The sequence below is a fragment of the Aphelocoma coerulescens genome, chromosome 20 (genome assembly GCF_041296385.1).
Source record: "Aphelocoma coerulescens isolate FSJ_1873_10779 chromosome 20, UR_Acoe_1.0, whole genome shotgun sequence".
Taxonomy (NCBI): Eukaryota; Metazoa; Chordata; class Aves; order Passeriformes; family Corvidae; genus Aphelocoma; species Aphelocoma coerulescens.
This window is the reverse complement of record NC_091033.1, coordinates 11,730,801-11,747,582: the sequence shown is the minus strand read 5'-3', so window position 1 is coordinate 11,747,582 and position 16,782 is coordinate 11,730,801. Positions and strand designations below refer to the sequence as shown.

Sequence of the window (16,782 nt, the reverse complement as noted above, 5' to 3'; positions counted from 1 at the left end):
GGTGGGACTTTATCACATAATGTCCATAGATGTTTGTTGGTCCTTATTCTTTATTACAGGTGTTAAGCAAGTGATTAAGAAGTTAAGCAGGATAGATCCCTGTTCAGTGACATCCTGTCAACAAGTGCTGCAGCCCATGGAGATCCTGGCTGAATGTTGCTCCTTTTAACTTTCCAGGTCATGCCACTCCTGCTGTCAGACAAATACAATAGGAATTACTCAATTTAACACCATTTCAGTTCTAATTGAATTCCATTTGCTAAATCCTGAATAAATACATTACAACTGCTGCTTCGGTCAAACAGAGAGAAATAGCCATCTTATAATGACTCCCCTGTGGATTTAATGCCTATTCTATCTGTTAGAATAATGATTCCTACATCACTGGAATATATTTAAAGGATAATACTTATTTAAACATGGCAAGTCTTTATACAGCAGATAAGTATTTTTAATTTGCATTTATGGAATGAAAAGGAAGGCTAGAATAACTGGTTACCAATTTGTCTGTTTTCTAAAGTATCTTGGTATCAGAGCAAAGACACAGGATTATGAAAGGGCTTTATGCTTGCTTTTAATAGAAGTCTGAGGTGGGGAAAAAGGGCTGCATCAAGGATGGGATTCACATCACCAAATACAGAAAACTGACATGGAAATGCACCCCCTGCTCATCACCCCTGCTGGTCTGCTGGGGAAATCAAACCCCCTACATGGGACTCACTGTTTGGGCAGCAGGTATAGGGAAAAGCTTAGACGAGTAAGTGATCTCAGGAGGATTAAACTCAAAGGTATTTTGTCTATTATAGGGACCTGAAATTAGGTGAGATGAATCCCCCTGAAGACCACAATAAGTCCATTTGTTGGAATTAGGAGACTCACCCTGGAAAGGAAGATAAATTTAAGGGAGGGGAGGGAGTGAATTTGTTCCACTTGAAAAGAAAAAATAAACAAAACACCAAATTTGGAATCTCTCATTTGCTTCAGACCAACCAGTTAAATATTTCAAAATATCACCCATTTTTTTCTTTCTTTTCATAAGAGGTATGAATCTTTGTTGCTGATGATGTCAGCTTTCACCTGGAAATGGGAGGCTGCATTCCCCAGATCCTCCTCTGAAGCAAGCAGAAGGAATACTTGAACCCACATGTGTGAGATGTGAGATGAATGTCATGGTCCCTGGGACAAGGTAGGGACACAGAGATCTCTGATTGCAAGTTTTGTGAATGGTCACCTATGTCCCACTTTCTTTTTTTTCTTGCTCAGCCCAAGTTATTTGCCGAGCTTGACTCAAAATGGTGAATAATTTCAGTTCTAATTAACTTTTTTTTGAATAAACTATTCACAGCCTCCCACTCGCTCTGCCTCCAAAATTCCATCTTTAGCACAGATCTTGTTAAACAATGTAGATCATGAGAAGGGAGAATCTAATAGAAATCATGCACTTTCCAGAACTTCTTTTAAACATAACATGTCAAGCATCAGGGTCTTAAATATATATGGTTGTAAAACCATATCAGTGCCTGATGATTGTTTAGGGCTGTGTTCCAATTAATTCCATTGAAGCTTGAGTTGGAGGTTACAGGTTGAAAATTCCCTGAGGCCGTGAATGACTCTGGCTACAGAAGTGGATTCCATCCCTGTGAACAGATGTGGTCTAATCCAATTGCAGGGTTTCTGCTCCCTTCACCCCTCCCACTCAATTAGCCAGCTGATGATATTTGTGTCTTGGTAGCAACATTTTTATGAGGGAGATCTTTGCCCTTTCTGGTGAGTCAGAGACTGACTCTCAACAATGAAGAGTTCAAAGACTCCTGTAATGTTTTGTCTCAGAAAGTTGCCTCGAATGTTAAATGAGGAGAATGAACACTGAGAGGGAGAGAGTTCCTTTATCAATAGAATAGAGAGGAGAGGAGTTACCTCCCCTGCTACCTCCAGGCACAATGCTCCTTCTTCTGTACCACTTCCTCTTTTTCCATACTGTTTTCCAAACACTCAAAATCTCCTTTGATTTTTATCTTACCCTGAAGAATTTTTAATGTTTCACTAATGTTCTAAATGCAGATCGGCCAGTGAAGGTAAATCACCCAGAAATTAGCTAAAATGTAGCTATGCACCAGGAAATAGATTGTATGAACCAAACCCGTTTGATCTGTTGTGTGTGATTTATCCTGTTGTGGAGTTCCTGCCCAGTCCTTTCAAAGTGAATGTTTAAAGTTGTGCAGGTGGCAGAGGGGCTCCTGCTTTCTTTACCTGTGGTTGCTCACTCACAGCTCTTCCTCCACTACCAAAAGAGAGTTGTTTTAAAATATATTCACAATAGTGCTGCAGGAAGTTATGTTTTTCTTATCATGGCTCTTGGTAAATATGCACCCCAGGGTGAGTTGTCACCTGGTGGTATCACCATGGGTGGTGAAAATTTCTCGAGTTCGAGTTCAGGATTTTTAACAAGTAAAGAATGCAGCAAGAGAGTTTTATTTTTGAGTTGAGAGAAAGGGTGAGATATGGAGCCGCTGAATATGCCAGACTGCTTATTTTCTGCTGATTTTACCATCTTTGGGGACTGAATTATTGACAGAATAAATGAATTTCCACCCCCTTTTTAGTTATTTTGGTATACTTGTGTATACCTTACAAGATCAGAAACTATCAGTTTCTGTGACAGTGTTGTTTCCACACCTGTTGGTATTTCCACTGTGGTCAATAAAGAGAATAAAGACAATAATCTGCAGTGATTTTGCTTCTTTAGGAATTAAACACTGACCAGGTAAAAAATTAAATATTTATTTAATCAATTTAAGCAGGTATTTAGGATCATCTGGCTGTACTACCTGATCTTTTGACTATTATGGCCAAATGGTGCCAATGTGTCTTTGGAGAACTGTCAAGAGACAGAGGATGGGCAGGTGTTCACAGCATCCTCTTTAAGGTTGTCTACTTTTGCTTCTTGTATTCCTAGATTTGAAAAATCAGTAAGAATGATTTGAAGAGGTGGCTAGATGTGATACAGGATGATTTACATTAGAATATATGGGTTCCATTTTCTAACAGTTTGCATTACCCTTACTATTTTTTCCTTGCTTTATCCTTTATCTTCTTCTCTTCTCTTCTCTTCTCTTCTCTTCTCTTCTCTTCTCTTCTCTTCTCTTCTCTTCTCTTCTCTTCTCTTCTCTTCTCTTCTCTTCTCTTCTCTTCTTCTCTTCTCTTCTCTTCTCTTCTCTTCTCTTCTCTTCTCTTCTCTTCTCTTCTCTTCTCTTCTCTTCTCTTCTCTTCTCTTCTCTTCTCTTCTCTTCTCTTCTCTTCTCTTCTCTTCTCTTCTCTTCTCTTCTCTTCTCTTCTCTTCTCTTCTCTTCTCTTCTCTTCTCTCTTCTCTCTGTTCTCAGGGTGACCTTAAACTAATCTAATCTATGTAGATAAAAAACCCCATCTTCTACCTAATGAAAAGATAAGATAAACCCACATAGATTTGAGGTGTATGATACACTGTTATGTGCTTACAAACCAAAATGTATTGGCAGCAGCCCAAAAAGTGTCCTAGAAGATACACAGAAATAAGATAGACAGGTAGAAACAATTATTGATCAAGACCTTTTGTACTGGGAGCTAAAGTTAATAACATTTTATATCAAAATCAAGTGTGGATCCTGAGGGTGAGAGATGGATTCTGAAAATATTTGCTTGTACTTTGCTATGCACAGGCTTGTAGGGAAGCAATTCAAACTCAGTAGCATGGGGGCAGAGAAATGGGAGACCACAAAAACTTTGAATATGTAAGTGCTAATCAATCATTATTTGGTCTTTTTTGAGCTAATGTGGCTACATGTGGCCAAACACAACTAGACTGGATTTTTTTTTAATTTAACATCCCTTGGTACACAGAACAACCATTTCAGGAAAGAACAGGCAGATTATTATATTTGCAATCCACATTTTAGTCATGCTGTTTAATTAGCGAGAACGAACGTAGTGTATGGTCACAGTGTAAAATGAGGAACCTCAGTTAAGAATGGGTTGTGGAAACAGCATAAAGCTGTAGGCTTTGCAGAAAAGAGCTGTGTTTCAGCTTAAACACAGTTATTGCAACCATGGAGTTGCAGGCACAGGTCGGCTTGGACACTTGGTACATTTTGTTACTTATTTTATGTGTGCAGTCGGAATAAGTAGATGTGGAAGTCAGCAGGAAGATCAGGTCAGAGTGGGAAAGAAGGGAGAGGTGATGCCACAATTCCTGTACTAGAACACAGGATTAGTTTGTGGCAAAGCAGGGATGTGAATTGGGCAGACTCCAGAGGATCCCTCTTGTTGGTGAGTGCAGGAGACAGACTCGTTCCGTGAAGGTGCTGTGGGTCAGATTGGACTGAAGGAAGGTTTTACCATCAATACCTTGGGTGTCTGTGCCAAATAAAATCACCACCACAGACTGAGACAACTGTGAACAAGGAACAAACCTGAGCATCCTGGCTGCATTTACAACCACTCCTCCTTTCCTAGGTGTTAGGAATTGTGTGCAACCCTGAACTTGCATGTTCCCAGCAGGAGGTTGGGAAACTATTTTGTCTGCTCCTTTGTAGGCATTCTCACTCTCATCTCAAATTAATGAGCCCAGTGTCTTTTCTTTGGGTCTGACCAACCACAGGCACGTTGCTCATGTAGGGACAGGTACACGACAATGTTTCTTTAATGTACAATTATGACTGGGCTGGGGTTTATTTCCAACCAGAATTACTTTATCCTTTCCATTTCCTACCCTACATGTGCAAAATATTTTATTCCCTTTCTTCTTCTAAGATTTGCTAATTATGCTACAAGTAGGAACCTTACTCTTTACTTTCTGTTACATTTGGAAAAGACAGCATTACCTGTAGGAAAGATTTCTGGCAGAAGAAATTTCTATTCTCATAACAACACTCAAGGCTAAGTTTATTTTGATTGAACACTCTTCAAATGTTTTGTTGTTTTGTTTTCTTTTTTCCCCTTTATACAAAAGAATAGCTTTTCTTTGAAGGAGAAATTATAATTTAAAGTCTCTTTCATACTTTGGAAGTTCCCTCAGATGCCATAAAGAATATTTCTTGTTTCAGAACAAAAAGGGAAATGAAGATGTTCTCCGTTTCCCGAGTGTCTGATCTGCATAACTGAAAACTCTGAGACAAATGGCCACTGGGAAAAAATCCCAAAGTATTTCAGTAAAACAGGATTTCATTCCTTGTGGAAAATTCAGAGAAAGTAGATTAATAAGTCATACACATTTGAAAAATACGCTTTTTACTTTTTTTCTTCCGTAATCCCCCTCACAACTGGTGATTCCACTGCTCTTTGTTTCCCTGAAGGCATTTTAAAAATAGACTAATATCAGGCCTCCATGAGCTTCAAAAGTCCCTCAAAATGCCATGAACTCCACAAGCAGAGCAATATCCAGTCTTTCAAAACAGCCAAAACACTACCGTGGGCCCCAGTCAAAACTCGTGAGCAGTTATTATTCCATCAGCCACATCATTCACATTTTGGAGCTGTGAAGCATCTTGCTGCCATTCCATCTCTCCCCCATCATTCCTGAGCCTGAATTCTTCCTCACCTCATCAGAGACTACAAATGTAGGTACATCTATACACCCTGAGCTGCTGCCACAGGACACAGCCCAGACCACCCAACCTTTGGAAGCTCAGTTGTGGACTGATGGATTTGGCAGCCCAATTCCAGATCATTATTGCAGTAACAACATCTCTTCCTTCATGTACAGGTGGGAATGCTGCATCTCCTCTCCTGGTGTTCTGTGCTGACAGAGTCCCCTGGGCTGAGCAGTAGAGCAGAAGGTGAGGGAGCAGCAGCTCCTGAGGGGAACTCAGTTTTGCTCAGCAGTTTTCAGAGCAGGATTTACAGCTGCCTCGGCAGCTTCACGAGGCACAGCTAATTGTGGCAGGGATCCACGTGGAAGGTGGTCTTGTGCCTTTAGACCTTGGGAGAAGTGTCCTCAGATCTTCATATGGGGTTTTAACAACTTAATTGGATTTTCTACCTTTTGTGCAGGTAAGGAATGTGAAATTCTCACACTTAAGCTTTGTTTTTCACTACAAGATTTTTACACGAGACAATCTGACTCATGACCTTGGATATTAAAATTAAATAGCACACATGCTTGCATAATTTGCATGTGTCTCTGAACATCTGAGCTAACCTGCATTAAAGATACCCCTCAGTAACACTGGATGCTGAGATCACCTAGCCAGGAGTTTCTAGGAAGTATTTGTCATGAAGCTGTGGCAATTACTGAAATGACTGTGCATTTCTTCTATTGATTGTTGGCCTACCAAAATAAAATTACATTTGGCTTCAGATAATTCATTTTCTCCCCTTGAATATCGGTTTGCTCTGTGCTGAGACCTATCAATAAAAAAATATACAGTTAGTGGGCTGGACGTTACCATTTTTCTTATTCTGGAAACATCTCATTAGAGATTGAAAAAAAAAGGTAACCACAGTGAGATATAGACATGTAACTGTCATTTCATGTTTGTATCTTGTGAGTCTTTATTTCTAGGAGTCAGGCTACTTACAGGCACCACAAATATACTGGGAGGTGTGTTTAGAAAAGTCCTCATGCAGGCACAGAAAGTCACAGAAGGTAAAAGGACCAACATTGGCAGCAACTGGGTTGAAAGGATGCGTGGAAATTTGGATGAGGTAATCTCCTGCCTGTTGAGTCACTGACTGTCTGATTTGTGTCATTGCTGCCTGGTAATGTGGCACTAACAATTTAGAAGGCCAGGAAACACGAGAGACATAATTTAGGACAAGATGCTTATCTTGGTGCCTGGACTTTTCCTGTGTTATCCGTGTTTAATCCTACAGGCACCTATTTCTTGAAAGCAGCTGCAAATCTCCAGCATTAATAACTGTACATAGGTGGCAAGGCTGCCTGCTGGAAGTTTGGCTGTGTGTTCATAAGGTGGTGGCATAAAGGAGGCACCATTTAACTGTGATTGTGATTTGTGCAGGGAACTTCGAGGATTCCTCACATAGAGAAGATGCCTTGGGTTGATAATGCTGACAGACTTATACCAGTGCTTATAAAAGAAAATTATAAACACAGTAAGTGTTTATCAGCAAATGTGCTGATATTTCAGTGCTTGTAATGAGGCAGAATTTTTAAAATGTGAGGTGTTTGAATCCAGGACTGTAATACAGTGGCTAGTGAACAAATCCCCACTGTCACTGCCTCCTGCACAGACCCAGTGATCACACAATGCTGTAGATGAACATATCAAACACACTCAAGATGATTTGGAGCAGAGGCTTTAATTCTTCTTTATCTTGTGGCCATTTAGTACCAGCCTAACCCCCTCAGAATCAGGAGAGCTCAAACTCCTCTGTGCATATCCTCCCTGGCATGATGCTGGATGCTCCCCTGATTATTTACAGTCGGTTGTGGCACAACCATTTCATTACACTGAGAGATGCACAGAGCTCCTCAGGTAGAACTGTACACATTTAACAGGTTCAAATAGTTTTCCCTTGAGGTTAACATAATGATTCCTGCTGATTTCAATGAGCACTGGGCAGGGCCCTTAGTGCAGCTTTCACCCCATATGTTTTAAAATGAACATTTCTTGCCAGTGTTTTCAGGTTTATTGTAGCTTCCTTCTGCCTCAGGCAAGGAAAAACAACAGGACACAATGACAGCACATTATATTGGAAGTAGCATGATAAATTCTAAACAGATATAATTAGCATGTGACCCCAAAGAGACCTTCCTATAATTAATATTGAAATATGGTGCATGCATTATATAGGAAAACATATTGTGTATTCAGAGGGGAGCCTTTGGAGAATGGAGGTCTGTCTGTAATGGCTTGTAATTTTTTCCCTTTAATCAGAATTGAAATTTCTGCACTTGAAGAAATAGAGGACGTTCATCAAAAAACACTTGGACTTTAGAAAGACACCACCTGCTTCGTTTTCCTCTTTTTTTTATTGTAACAGTGGGGAAAAAAAAACCCTTTAAATCTTCAGCTGGGGAAATGTGCACTAATGGGGAAACAGACCTCTAAAGAGCGAGCAGACTGACAAGCTGTTCAGGAGCATGAGGCTTTTCAGCAAATAATATTCACTCCTCCAGTAGTTTTTGGTAGATTATGTCATATCTAGAAGTCCATACTTATTCAAATCCAGCAAAGTGGATGAGTAAGAGATACATAATGAGCATCCATGAAAAAGGGAAAGAACATCTCAGATATAAGGTGAAGATTAAGAGGGGCAAAGCCACCAGTGTGTTGCCTTCTGAGTGACATTCAGCTCCTATCACACAGCAGCTCATTACACAGTCTGTTTATACCAGAGGGAAACAAATATGAAAGTTAGTCCTTTATATTTCACATTAAATGCAGGGAGTTCAAGGGAACTGAAAGACTTCATTATGGGATCTGATACCACACTGTATTTTGCTAGGTCCTATTTTAAGTAAACTGAGTAATTTTTTGTGGGTTTTTAAAAGACTTTATATCAAATATTTAATTAACATTCATTCTGCAACTTTGGAAGCTGAGGCTTTGGATCCAGGATATAATTTTTTATCAGAATTAATAAATATAAAACAGATGTTAAGCAGAGGCAATAAATTTCATCTTAATTGTAACTCTAGAGATGACTTTCATCACCAAAACACATTTTTTTTCCTCTGTAGCTTTAATTCTCAGCTCTGTAATTGCCAATGCACTGTCCAGTTGTATTTTCCCCTCTATTAGTTCTTCCAGTTATATTTTTGCTCTGAGATAAATGTGAGTGCACAGCCACACTGTTGAGTAGTGGACTTTGCAAACAGACTGTGCCATGGCTCAGTAGCTGCAAATTCAACATTTTGGATTTTGTGGCAGTTCTGTCTGATGAGGTTGTTGCCACAGAAGGTATCTGTAGCATTTCTGCTCTGTAAACCTCCCATGTGTGATTGTACAACAGACTAAAGGATCGCTGGTGTCTGCAGGCAGCCTCTCTTGCTTTGTGACCTTGCTAGAATTCCTTAGTTAAATGAAGTTTGATTTGAAGCAGAGCTGAATAGAAGTTCTCGAAGACAACCCCAGATTGCAGTGGGAAGTGCTGTCAGTCAGTTACAGTCTGGCACTTCTCTCTGAGCTCCTGCCTGGGACTGATGTGTCTCTGGGTTTTGAACCATTGCCCAGTGTAAAACTGAGCTTTCAAATGGGAGTTCATTACAGGCAGCGTAAAACATTCACAGAACTGCCACAATTGGGCCTAATTGTTTGTTTTACCATGTGTTCTGAATATTTTCTTCAGTTAATAATTATTCTCCATTATTCTCTCCCTCTGCTGAGTAGTTGTTTAATATTGTGGTTGAAAACAATGAAATTCCTTGCTTTCTGTGATTTCCAGCCAATTAGTTCTGGGCAATGGGTTGCCCATGAAAACTCCTGATGTTGTCTCATGGCCAAAAGAAATGAAAAAAAAATATATATATAAAGCAAACTGAGGTTATTGTAGAGGAAATTATAGATTTCTGCACTATATTGCTCAGTATTTCTGGCTCTTAGCAAGTAATGCCTCAGATGAGCATCATAGAAAAAAAGCTGAACTGTCTTGTGTGTGTTTTATTTACACTAAATGCTTTTAGAATGAACCTGATACAGATTTAAAAGAATGCAGAAGAGGTTACAAACAGAGATTTAAGTGGGGGAAAAGGGATGGTGGAAAGGTTCATAGTGCTGGCCATAACGATAATAGAACCTGAATTAATTGAGCATTTGAGCTGCTTAAATCTCCGCATTTCCATGCTGTTCATTATATGAAAATCATATGAAAAAAATGAAATTTTACTTTCTAATTGCTGCAGAATGTTTGATTGGCTTTATTTCCAGGCCTGTGCTGGTTTTTTTTCAGTGCTGACAGCAAACAGTTCATGTTTGGAATACTCTGCACAAAGTTGACTCTCAGACCTCAACAAAGACAGGTGTGTTAATACATGAAGGGAAAGGTTTCCTGGGACAGTGTCTGACCCACAGCACAACCACTCCAATTTTTTATGATGCCTTGATAAGTGATTGAGCACAGAACATTATATTTCAATCCAATCCTATTGAAATCTACAGAACCATCAAATTGGGGGACTGAACTGGACTATTCCTGAAGACCACCGAGATTCTAGCAATAATCTTCTTAATTCCAAGCAAACTGTTATGGCAAGTCATTTACAAAGTGCATTTTTGAGTTAAAAGTGCAGCAGCCCCTCAGTTTCCCTTAATTTTTAAGCCTTTTAAAATTTCCCCTCGCTTTTCTTGTTCTGTTGTTAAATGATAAGCACCACATAAGGATCTCTGTCAGTCAATATTGCAAGTGGTTTTATTTTGTCCTTTTCAAATAGTGAATACCATTTTTAAGTTGTTACAAGGTACTAGCTGTATACAAAATAATGTTTCTGATGGTAAAATTGCCAGTTACAAGTTGTAATTCTTTGACTGTCAGAGCTGTCGTGTTGCAGAAAGGTAGGTCAGTTGAATTGATGATTAATGGATCTATTCAAAAATAAGAATTTAGGGGTTTCACCCCCCTCAAAAAAAGGAGTAGCTAAATCATTTATCTATGGAATTGACTAATGTCTTTATCCTTTTTAGCCAATTAATAAACTGTGATCCCTAGAACAGTAATTTCAGGATCATGCCATTATTTGCTAATTCTTCATTTCTTAAGAAAATATTAAAATTGCAGTTGGCCACAGCAGGACAGGCCCATGTATCATTGAAGAAACCAGTAATTTATGATGCTTTTGGAACTCCATATTAACATTCCAGGCTGTAATGAAGTTTCATATTGAACAAGGTCAGGCCTGATTGTATGATTAAATAATTTGGAAATGTTATTAAAAGCATGCATTTCTCCTCAGCTTTTCAGAATAACTATTTTACTTTGGGGCACTCCATTAATCAAACCCCCAGAGGCTTTGTTGGGTCGTGTTCATTCCATCACCTATTTAGACATGCAGTGATCAGGTTAAACAAGATGCAGAGGGGTTATAAAGTTTCCACAAGTGGTTGATTTTCTTCTTTTCCTTCAAAGCTGGAAATTAGGTACGTGCCAGTTGTTGTGGCCAGGTCTTTTCCATGCCTGGGCCATTACTCTGGGAAAGCTCCTGGCTTGCACCTCAACCAGGTGTGCTCAGCATTTGAGCAGCTATTCTTCTGTTGTGCTTCCAATCAATCTTCCATTTTTACCAAGCTCTCAGGGGGCAGAGCTGTGGACCTGGAGCACATCAGGAGCTCCAGCCCTCAGTGATCCTCCTTACAGCAGCATCCAGTCCTTGGGAATCTGATGGATTTATCCTGATGCCACCTGGCAGCCCCGCAGCCCCTGTTTGCACCGGGAGAAGGAGACACTGAGTTGAGAGGATGGAGTTGAGCTCTCTCTGAGCTTCTGGGAGACAGGGCCTGGATAAACTCAGCTCTCCTAAATCCTTGAACCTAATCCATGTTTAGGGAAACATGTACAAACCTTCTGCATATTAATGAAGTGATGTTTGGTAATGGATGACAGCTCCAAATACGGGGTTTGAGCACAGGATTGGGCTTTTTCTCCTGGGATTTAAACATTAGTCTCCACAGCCCCTTAAACACAAACCAGGGTACAACACATTAATACTTTATGTACTTTTAATTGACTAGGACTGTTATTGAGTTTGCTCTTTGCAAACCTCCATTAATATCCACATTTCTTGTTTGGAAATCTGTAAAACTGAATCCTTCTGCAAAATTACACTAAGCCATCTTTCATCCTGCTACTTAGCAAGGACCTTTGGTCCTTGTTTCTCGCCTCTTTTCCTCAGCTCTAGCACTTGTCAGTTTGTATTATGCATGTCTGTAAATAGCAGAAAATGAAAAAAGATATTATCCAGGTAGGAGGTTGTGGAAGTTTTAAAATGCAGGTTTTGAATAAGCCCAAATTATAATTGCAGTGTTAAATTTAGTGTGTGTGTGTGTGTGTAAATGTATAGTTTTATAGTGCATATACACATTTTATATTTATTTGTATGAATATATGCATATAAATAAACCTTGTAAACATTTCCTTGTTGGAGTGAGGCTTCAACAATGGAAGATATGGCAGGAGATTTGCCACTGATGTCAGCTCTGTTGGATGATGGCAAGAGGAAAAATATTAAAAACAATTGTCATGTATGTTTTGTTCTCTGAATTTGCTTTCTTTTGCTTTGGAGGTAGAGCTGACCATCCTCCTGGAGATCTCAAAGCACCCAATGAGGAAAGAGATCCTGAAGCGAGTGCTATTGTTTGAATCAACCCTGCAGATGAGAGAGAAGGATGGGGAGGCTGCATGCAAAAAATAGAGCAGCTCTGAATTTTCCCATAAAACTTGTCAAGAAAAAAAAAATCTTCACTGCTGGTATTTTTGCATTACATATTCAGCATTCACAACAAACTCATAATGCCAAGAACCGGGGAGTGCACTCTGAATGAAATGAGATGTGGAGAGTTGAATGGCCGGATCCCTGCCCTGCTCCCCTCTCCCTGGGAGGGTAATGAAGGTTAAACAGAGCACTCGGACAGGGATTCCTCTGGCATAATTGAATTTCTGATGTCTGAAGTCCACCTACCAATACCAAACGTGTCAGGGAGCAGGAAGGGAGTGCCTGGAGAGTTCAGCAATACAGAGCCAACAGGATGGTTCCAGGTGCTGGCTTCCAGCTGCTCTGCCTCTCAGCACACCCCAAACACTCCGTCCCCAAACCCCAAGGAAAACACCCGTGGCGTGACACGCCGGGGACTTGCTGTACTTTTCAATCTACAAATTTTGTTCTCCTTTTAACAGTCTGAACTGTAAAATAATAAATGTGCATTTGCAGACTGTTATCTGTGGGCCTTGCCAGAGATATGTCATCTGATTATGCATGTAGGTAGCATTTAACATAATCTGCCCTGACACATTTATAAGATAAGACAAAAATAGTGTTTTATCATTGCACAGTAGAAGCCTCTTATCAAACTCCAAAGTCTTAATTAGGGATTTCTCTCCAGGTCCTCACTTGCCTGATGACCATATAAATATCTCAATTAGATAATTAATACAGGCCGTAATGCATGATAGTATACAGCAATTTAAAGCCCTAGGCAGGGAGTTCAACACAAATATTTTCCTTTAATATTGCTGGGAATTCAGCTGGATATGTACATGGAGAAGTTCCTCTTACAATATTGATCTTACTCTTTAAATTCTTTATAGTTTCTGAGGAAATGCTATTGTCTCCATTCTTCACAAACTGTGAGAGATGAGAGGATATCGGGTTTTTTATGATACTTGGCATAAATGACATTTTGTATTTTATTTCAAATTGTAATCAATATTTGGTCTGTAGTTCACAGAATAAGGAACAAGATGTACACATTCTACAGGGGGAAAACCTTCCCACTGCTTCATTTATATTCCAAATATATTATCCCTATTTTTCCTTAACAGAAGGCTTCCTGCAGGTTTAAACTGGGGTTTTGAAGATCCTTATCCATTTCTACCACTGTGGGAATTATGTCTAATATTTAAACAAGTTTTTGGTGAATCCAACTAACACTGAGAAATCTTAGTCTCTAAGTAATACGAAGCCACATTTTCAGATTTTTCCCTTGATTGTTCTTTAAATACAAGTAGTTGCATTTGTTTTTTCCAAATAATTACTGGAGGTAAACCAGTCCATGACAGGGTTCACAGTGTGTGTGACTCGTGTCTCCTAAATGAAGACATTCATATTGAACCTCCTTCCTTGTCCAGCCAGGAGCAAGTGGGAAAAATTTAGATTAATTTCCCAGTAGGAGGCAGCTGGATAGGTGGGACAATCCTTTTGGAAGACCTCCATGTTTGCTCTTGGGACTGTGGGAGCAGTGTCTGACCCTGCATAAACAGGACAAAAGGAGCTGAAAATTGAACATATTCACTCTTTGAATCCAAAACGTTCATAAATGGCGATGTCAAAAACCAGAGTTAGTTGTACACAGCAAGATCTGAGGCCAAATTTACAGCTAACAGAATATAAGAAAATTGCTCTCAGAAAGGGAATTTGAAATTTAGCTGGAGAACCGAGGTCACTGCTGCTGAATTTGTGGTATTTTCTTGGAGATACAACAGTAAGATTTCAGCAGCTCAGAACGTTTGCTTACAGTTGGATTTATTCTGAAGAAAAAGTCTGTGAAAATAAAAGAAGGAAATGCATGAACAGTGGGAAAGGCAGAGGGACAAGCCAGCCAGACCGAAGCCACCACACAGAGCTGGCCTTGGGAAAACGGATTTCAACACTTGGAAGATATTGTAAAGAATTGGAAAATTCTTGCATCACAAGAAACACATTAAAAATGACATACACTGATTAAATCTTGGAAAGCCTGAGGATGATTGCAGAGGGACCAGGATTTCTGGTGGTGAAGCTACTACTTGCTAAACACAAAATCTTCCCAGGGAAATTGTAGACCACTCTAAATTTATTTCTAAATATGTAAATGCATGCCTACAAAATGTAAATGTCAGAAGAACCACACTGTTTCTGGACTTGCACCTGACCCTGTTCATGGCATTTGAATTTTGCATTTCTGCTGCTCTCTCTAGAGGACATTTTGGGGAGCTACTGTTCCTTACCATTGTTTGGAGCTCAGAAATTATTCTATAATATAAATAACTCATACAAAGTTCCTTTGGGTACTTCGGCCACTTCCCCTAAAATTGCAAATGGTTCCTTCTCCTGGTAAGAGTTTACTTATTTTACAGCTGTTATCCTCATTTCTGTCAGATTTTCTGGTATAAAGCTGATTTACCTGTGATATTCCTTTCTCTCCTGAGAAATTCGCATCTGTCTCTAACATCTGTCTAGACTCCATTCAAAAAGGGAGGGGAAGGGGTCACATGACATTAATTTTATGGATATACAGGTATTGTTTTATATCTATCAATAAATCATTTGTTTTTTTCAGGAAGAACCTGCAACCTCTACCTCAATATTTTTCTGAAGCAGAGCTAATGCACAGCATCTAAAAATAATCTCATGGAACAAAAATGAAAAATACAGCGAAGTCAATGCTGTGAGTTAACACTGACATATTTTTACCAGAAAAAGTCCAAAGAATCAGCAAAGCATCAGCTTGTTTCAGCAAAATTTATAGTAGTAATCAGTTCCTGTACAGCTTTGATACCCTTTTGGCTTTTGATTCTTGATTTAAAGCACTTCCCAGGGAATGTTGTGAATAAACCAGCACCCTGCACACAAATACAGTTCACAAAAGGCACTAATCCTCTCCCCAGAAGTTCCACCTCCTTTTTTAAAGGATTTTGCTCAGCAGAGCAGCTCACATAGGCAGATATTCATTGGGTTTCAGTGCGAGGCAATGTTTTAGGGTCCTCAGATCTGCTAAAAAGTGCTGACTGCCAAGGCTGAGCTGGGCCTGGCTGCAGACACCCCACCTGATGGGTGTGCAAATACAGAGCACTGAACTTACTCCCTGATGAGCCAAGAAATCCACCAAGGGACCATGTGGCATCCAAGAAGCTGAGTGCTCATTGATCCACCCTTTTTCTCCATCCTTTCTTCATTTTGTAGGACAGCCCCATGGCAGAGAAAAGGACTAAACTCCTTCATGAACTCTGGTTAAACAAATTCCTCCTCCTTCTATGAAACAGGACAAAAGCTTCCTGACTCCTGAACTCTGAGCCTCGGCATTCCTGGGATTGCACAGCCTTGCCCACTGATCCTTCCCCAGGATCCTCTGCTGCAGCCTCTCCTGAGAGGCACCACGGATTGCAGAATTGCTTGGGGCAAGGGCTCTCAGCACTGCAAAATGTGGAATATGTCGAGATTACCTTAAATCACCATGTTCCTTCATGTAAGACCTTTGTGCACTTCCAAGCCTAATCAGCAAGAAAGGAAACCTGAACAGTGGAACCAGAGCAGCTGCATTTCTTAGCCAGGACATCCAGGAATTAACAGGCTGTAAGGATGTATTAAAATCAAGATATTTGTGTATGTCTGTGCATGAATTGCTAATTTAGCAACACACGCAAGGTCCATGGATCCTAGAGCTGAATATGTTCATTATAATACTGAAAATCACACTTACAGACCCTGCCCAGGTGCAGACCCTTCTCCTGAGCATGTGGAGGTGTCAGCTGGGGTTATGTAACCTGGATGGAAAATACCAACCAACCATAACAGAGGGGCTGCTCTTGGAAGGTCACTAAATCCGAATTTCTGTGTACAAATAATGGCAAGCCCAGGGGTGGTGCTTGATTTGTGGAATACACGGAGCATCCAGGCTTGCACAACTCTCAAATAAATCATCAGTGTCTCTCTCTTGCGTGTGTAATTATTGGCTTGTTGCACACCAGGTAACGAACCCAATTTTGTGGGCAACAACAAGGGTGTCAAAATGCCAAAACAGCTCCTCTGCCTGCTGTGTTTCCACTTCTCCTGGGACCGAGGAGAGCAGAATCTGCAAGCTTGCATTCTCCTTCCAAATTTCCACCCTGTTTTTAAATTGCATCTTTTTTGGGGAGTGGGAAGGATTAAATCTACATGTTGATATGTACTCCGGAAAAAAACATTTTCTACCTTTTTTTTTTTTTTTTTTTTTTTTTTTTTTTATTGATAAAAAGAGCATCTGTTTTAAAAATAAGTTCTGGAACAATTGCAAGTATTAATTAAGTGTTTTGCTTCAGTATTATTTGGTAAGTACTTCAAGTTCTAACAACCATAAACTTGGAGAAAACAATAGTAATAATTAAAAAGGAATGGAAAGA

The 16,782-nt window shown here is 39.8% G+C and overlaps 1 long non-coding RNA gene across 5 annotated transcripts in view; it reads left to right on the top strand.

Annotated features, from left to right (window-relative positions):
- The window catches only part of LOC138121040 (uncharacterized), a 174,919-nt gene extending 158,348 nt beyond the window's left edge, over window positions 1-16,571 (top strand). The window contains exons 6-10 of one of the 5 annotated variants that reach the window (XR_011156049.1): window positions 5,738-5,810; window positions 6,523-6,678; window positions 6,993-7,086; window positions 9,886-9,955; window positions 12,216-16,571. This is a non-coding gene — a long non-coding RNA (uncharacterized lncRNA). Of the gene's footprint in view, window positions 1-59; window positions 997-5,737; window positions 5,811-6,522; window positions 6,679-6,992; window positions 7,087-9,885; window positions 10,759-12,211 lie in introns of those variants that run through there. The other 4 variants (XR_011156050.1, XR_011156048.1, XR_011156051.1 and 1 more) reach the window with 4 other exon arrangements.
- Window positions 16,572-16,782: the final 211 nt, after the last annotated feature.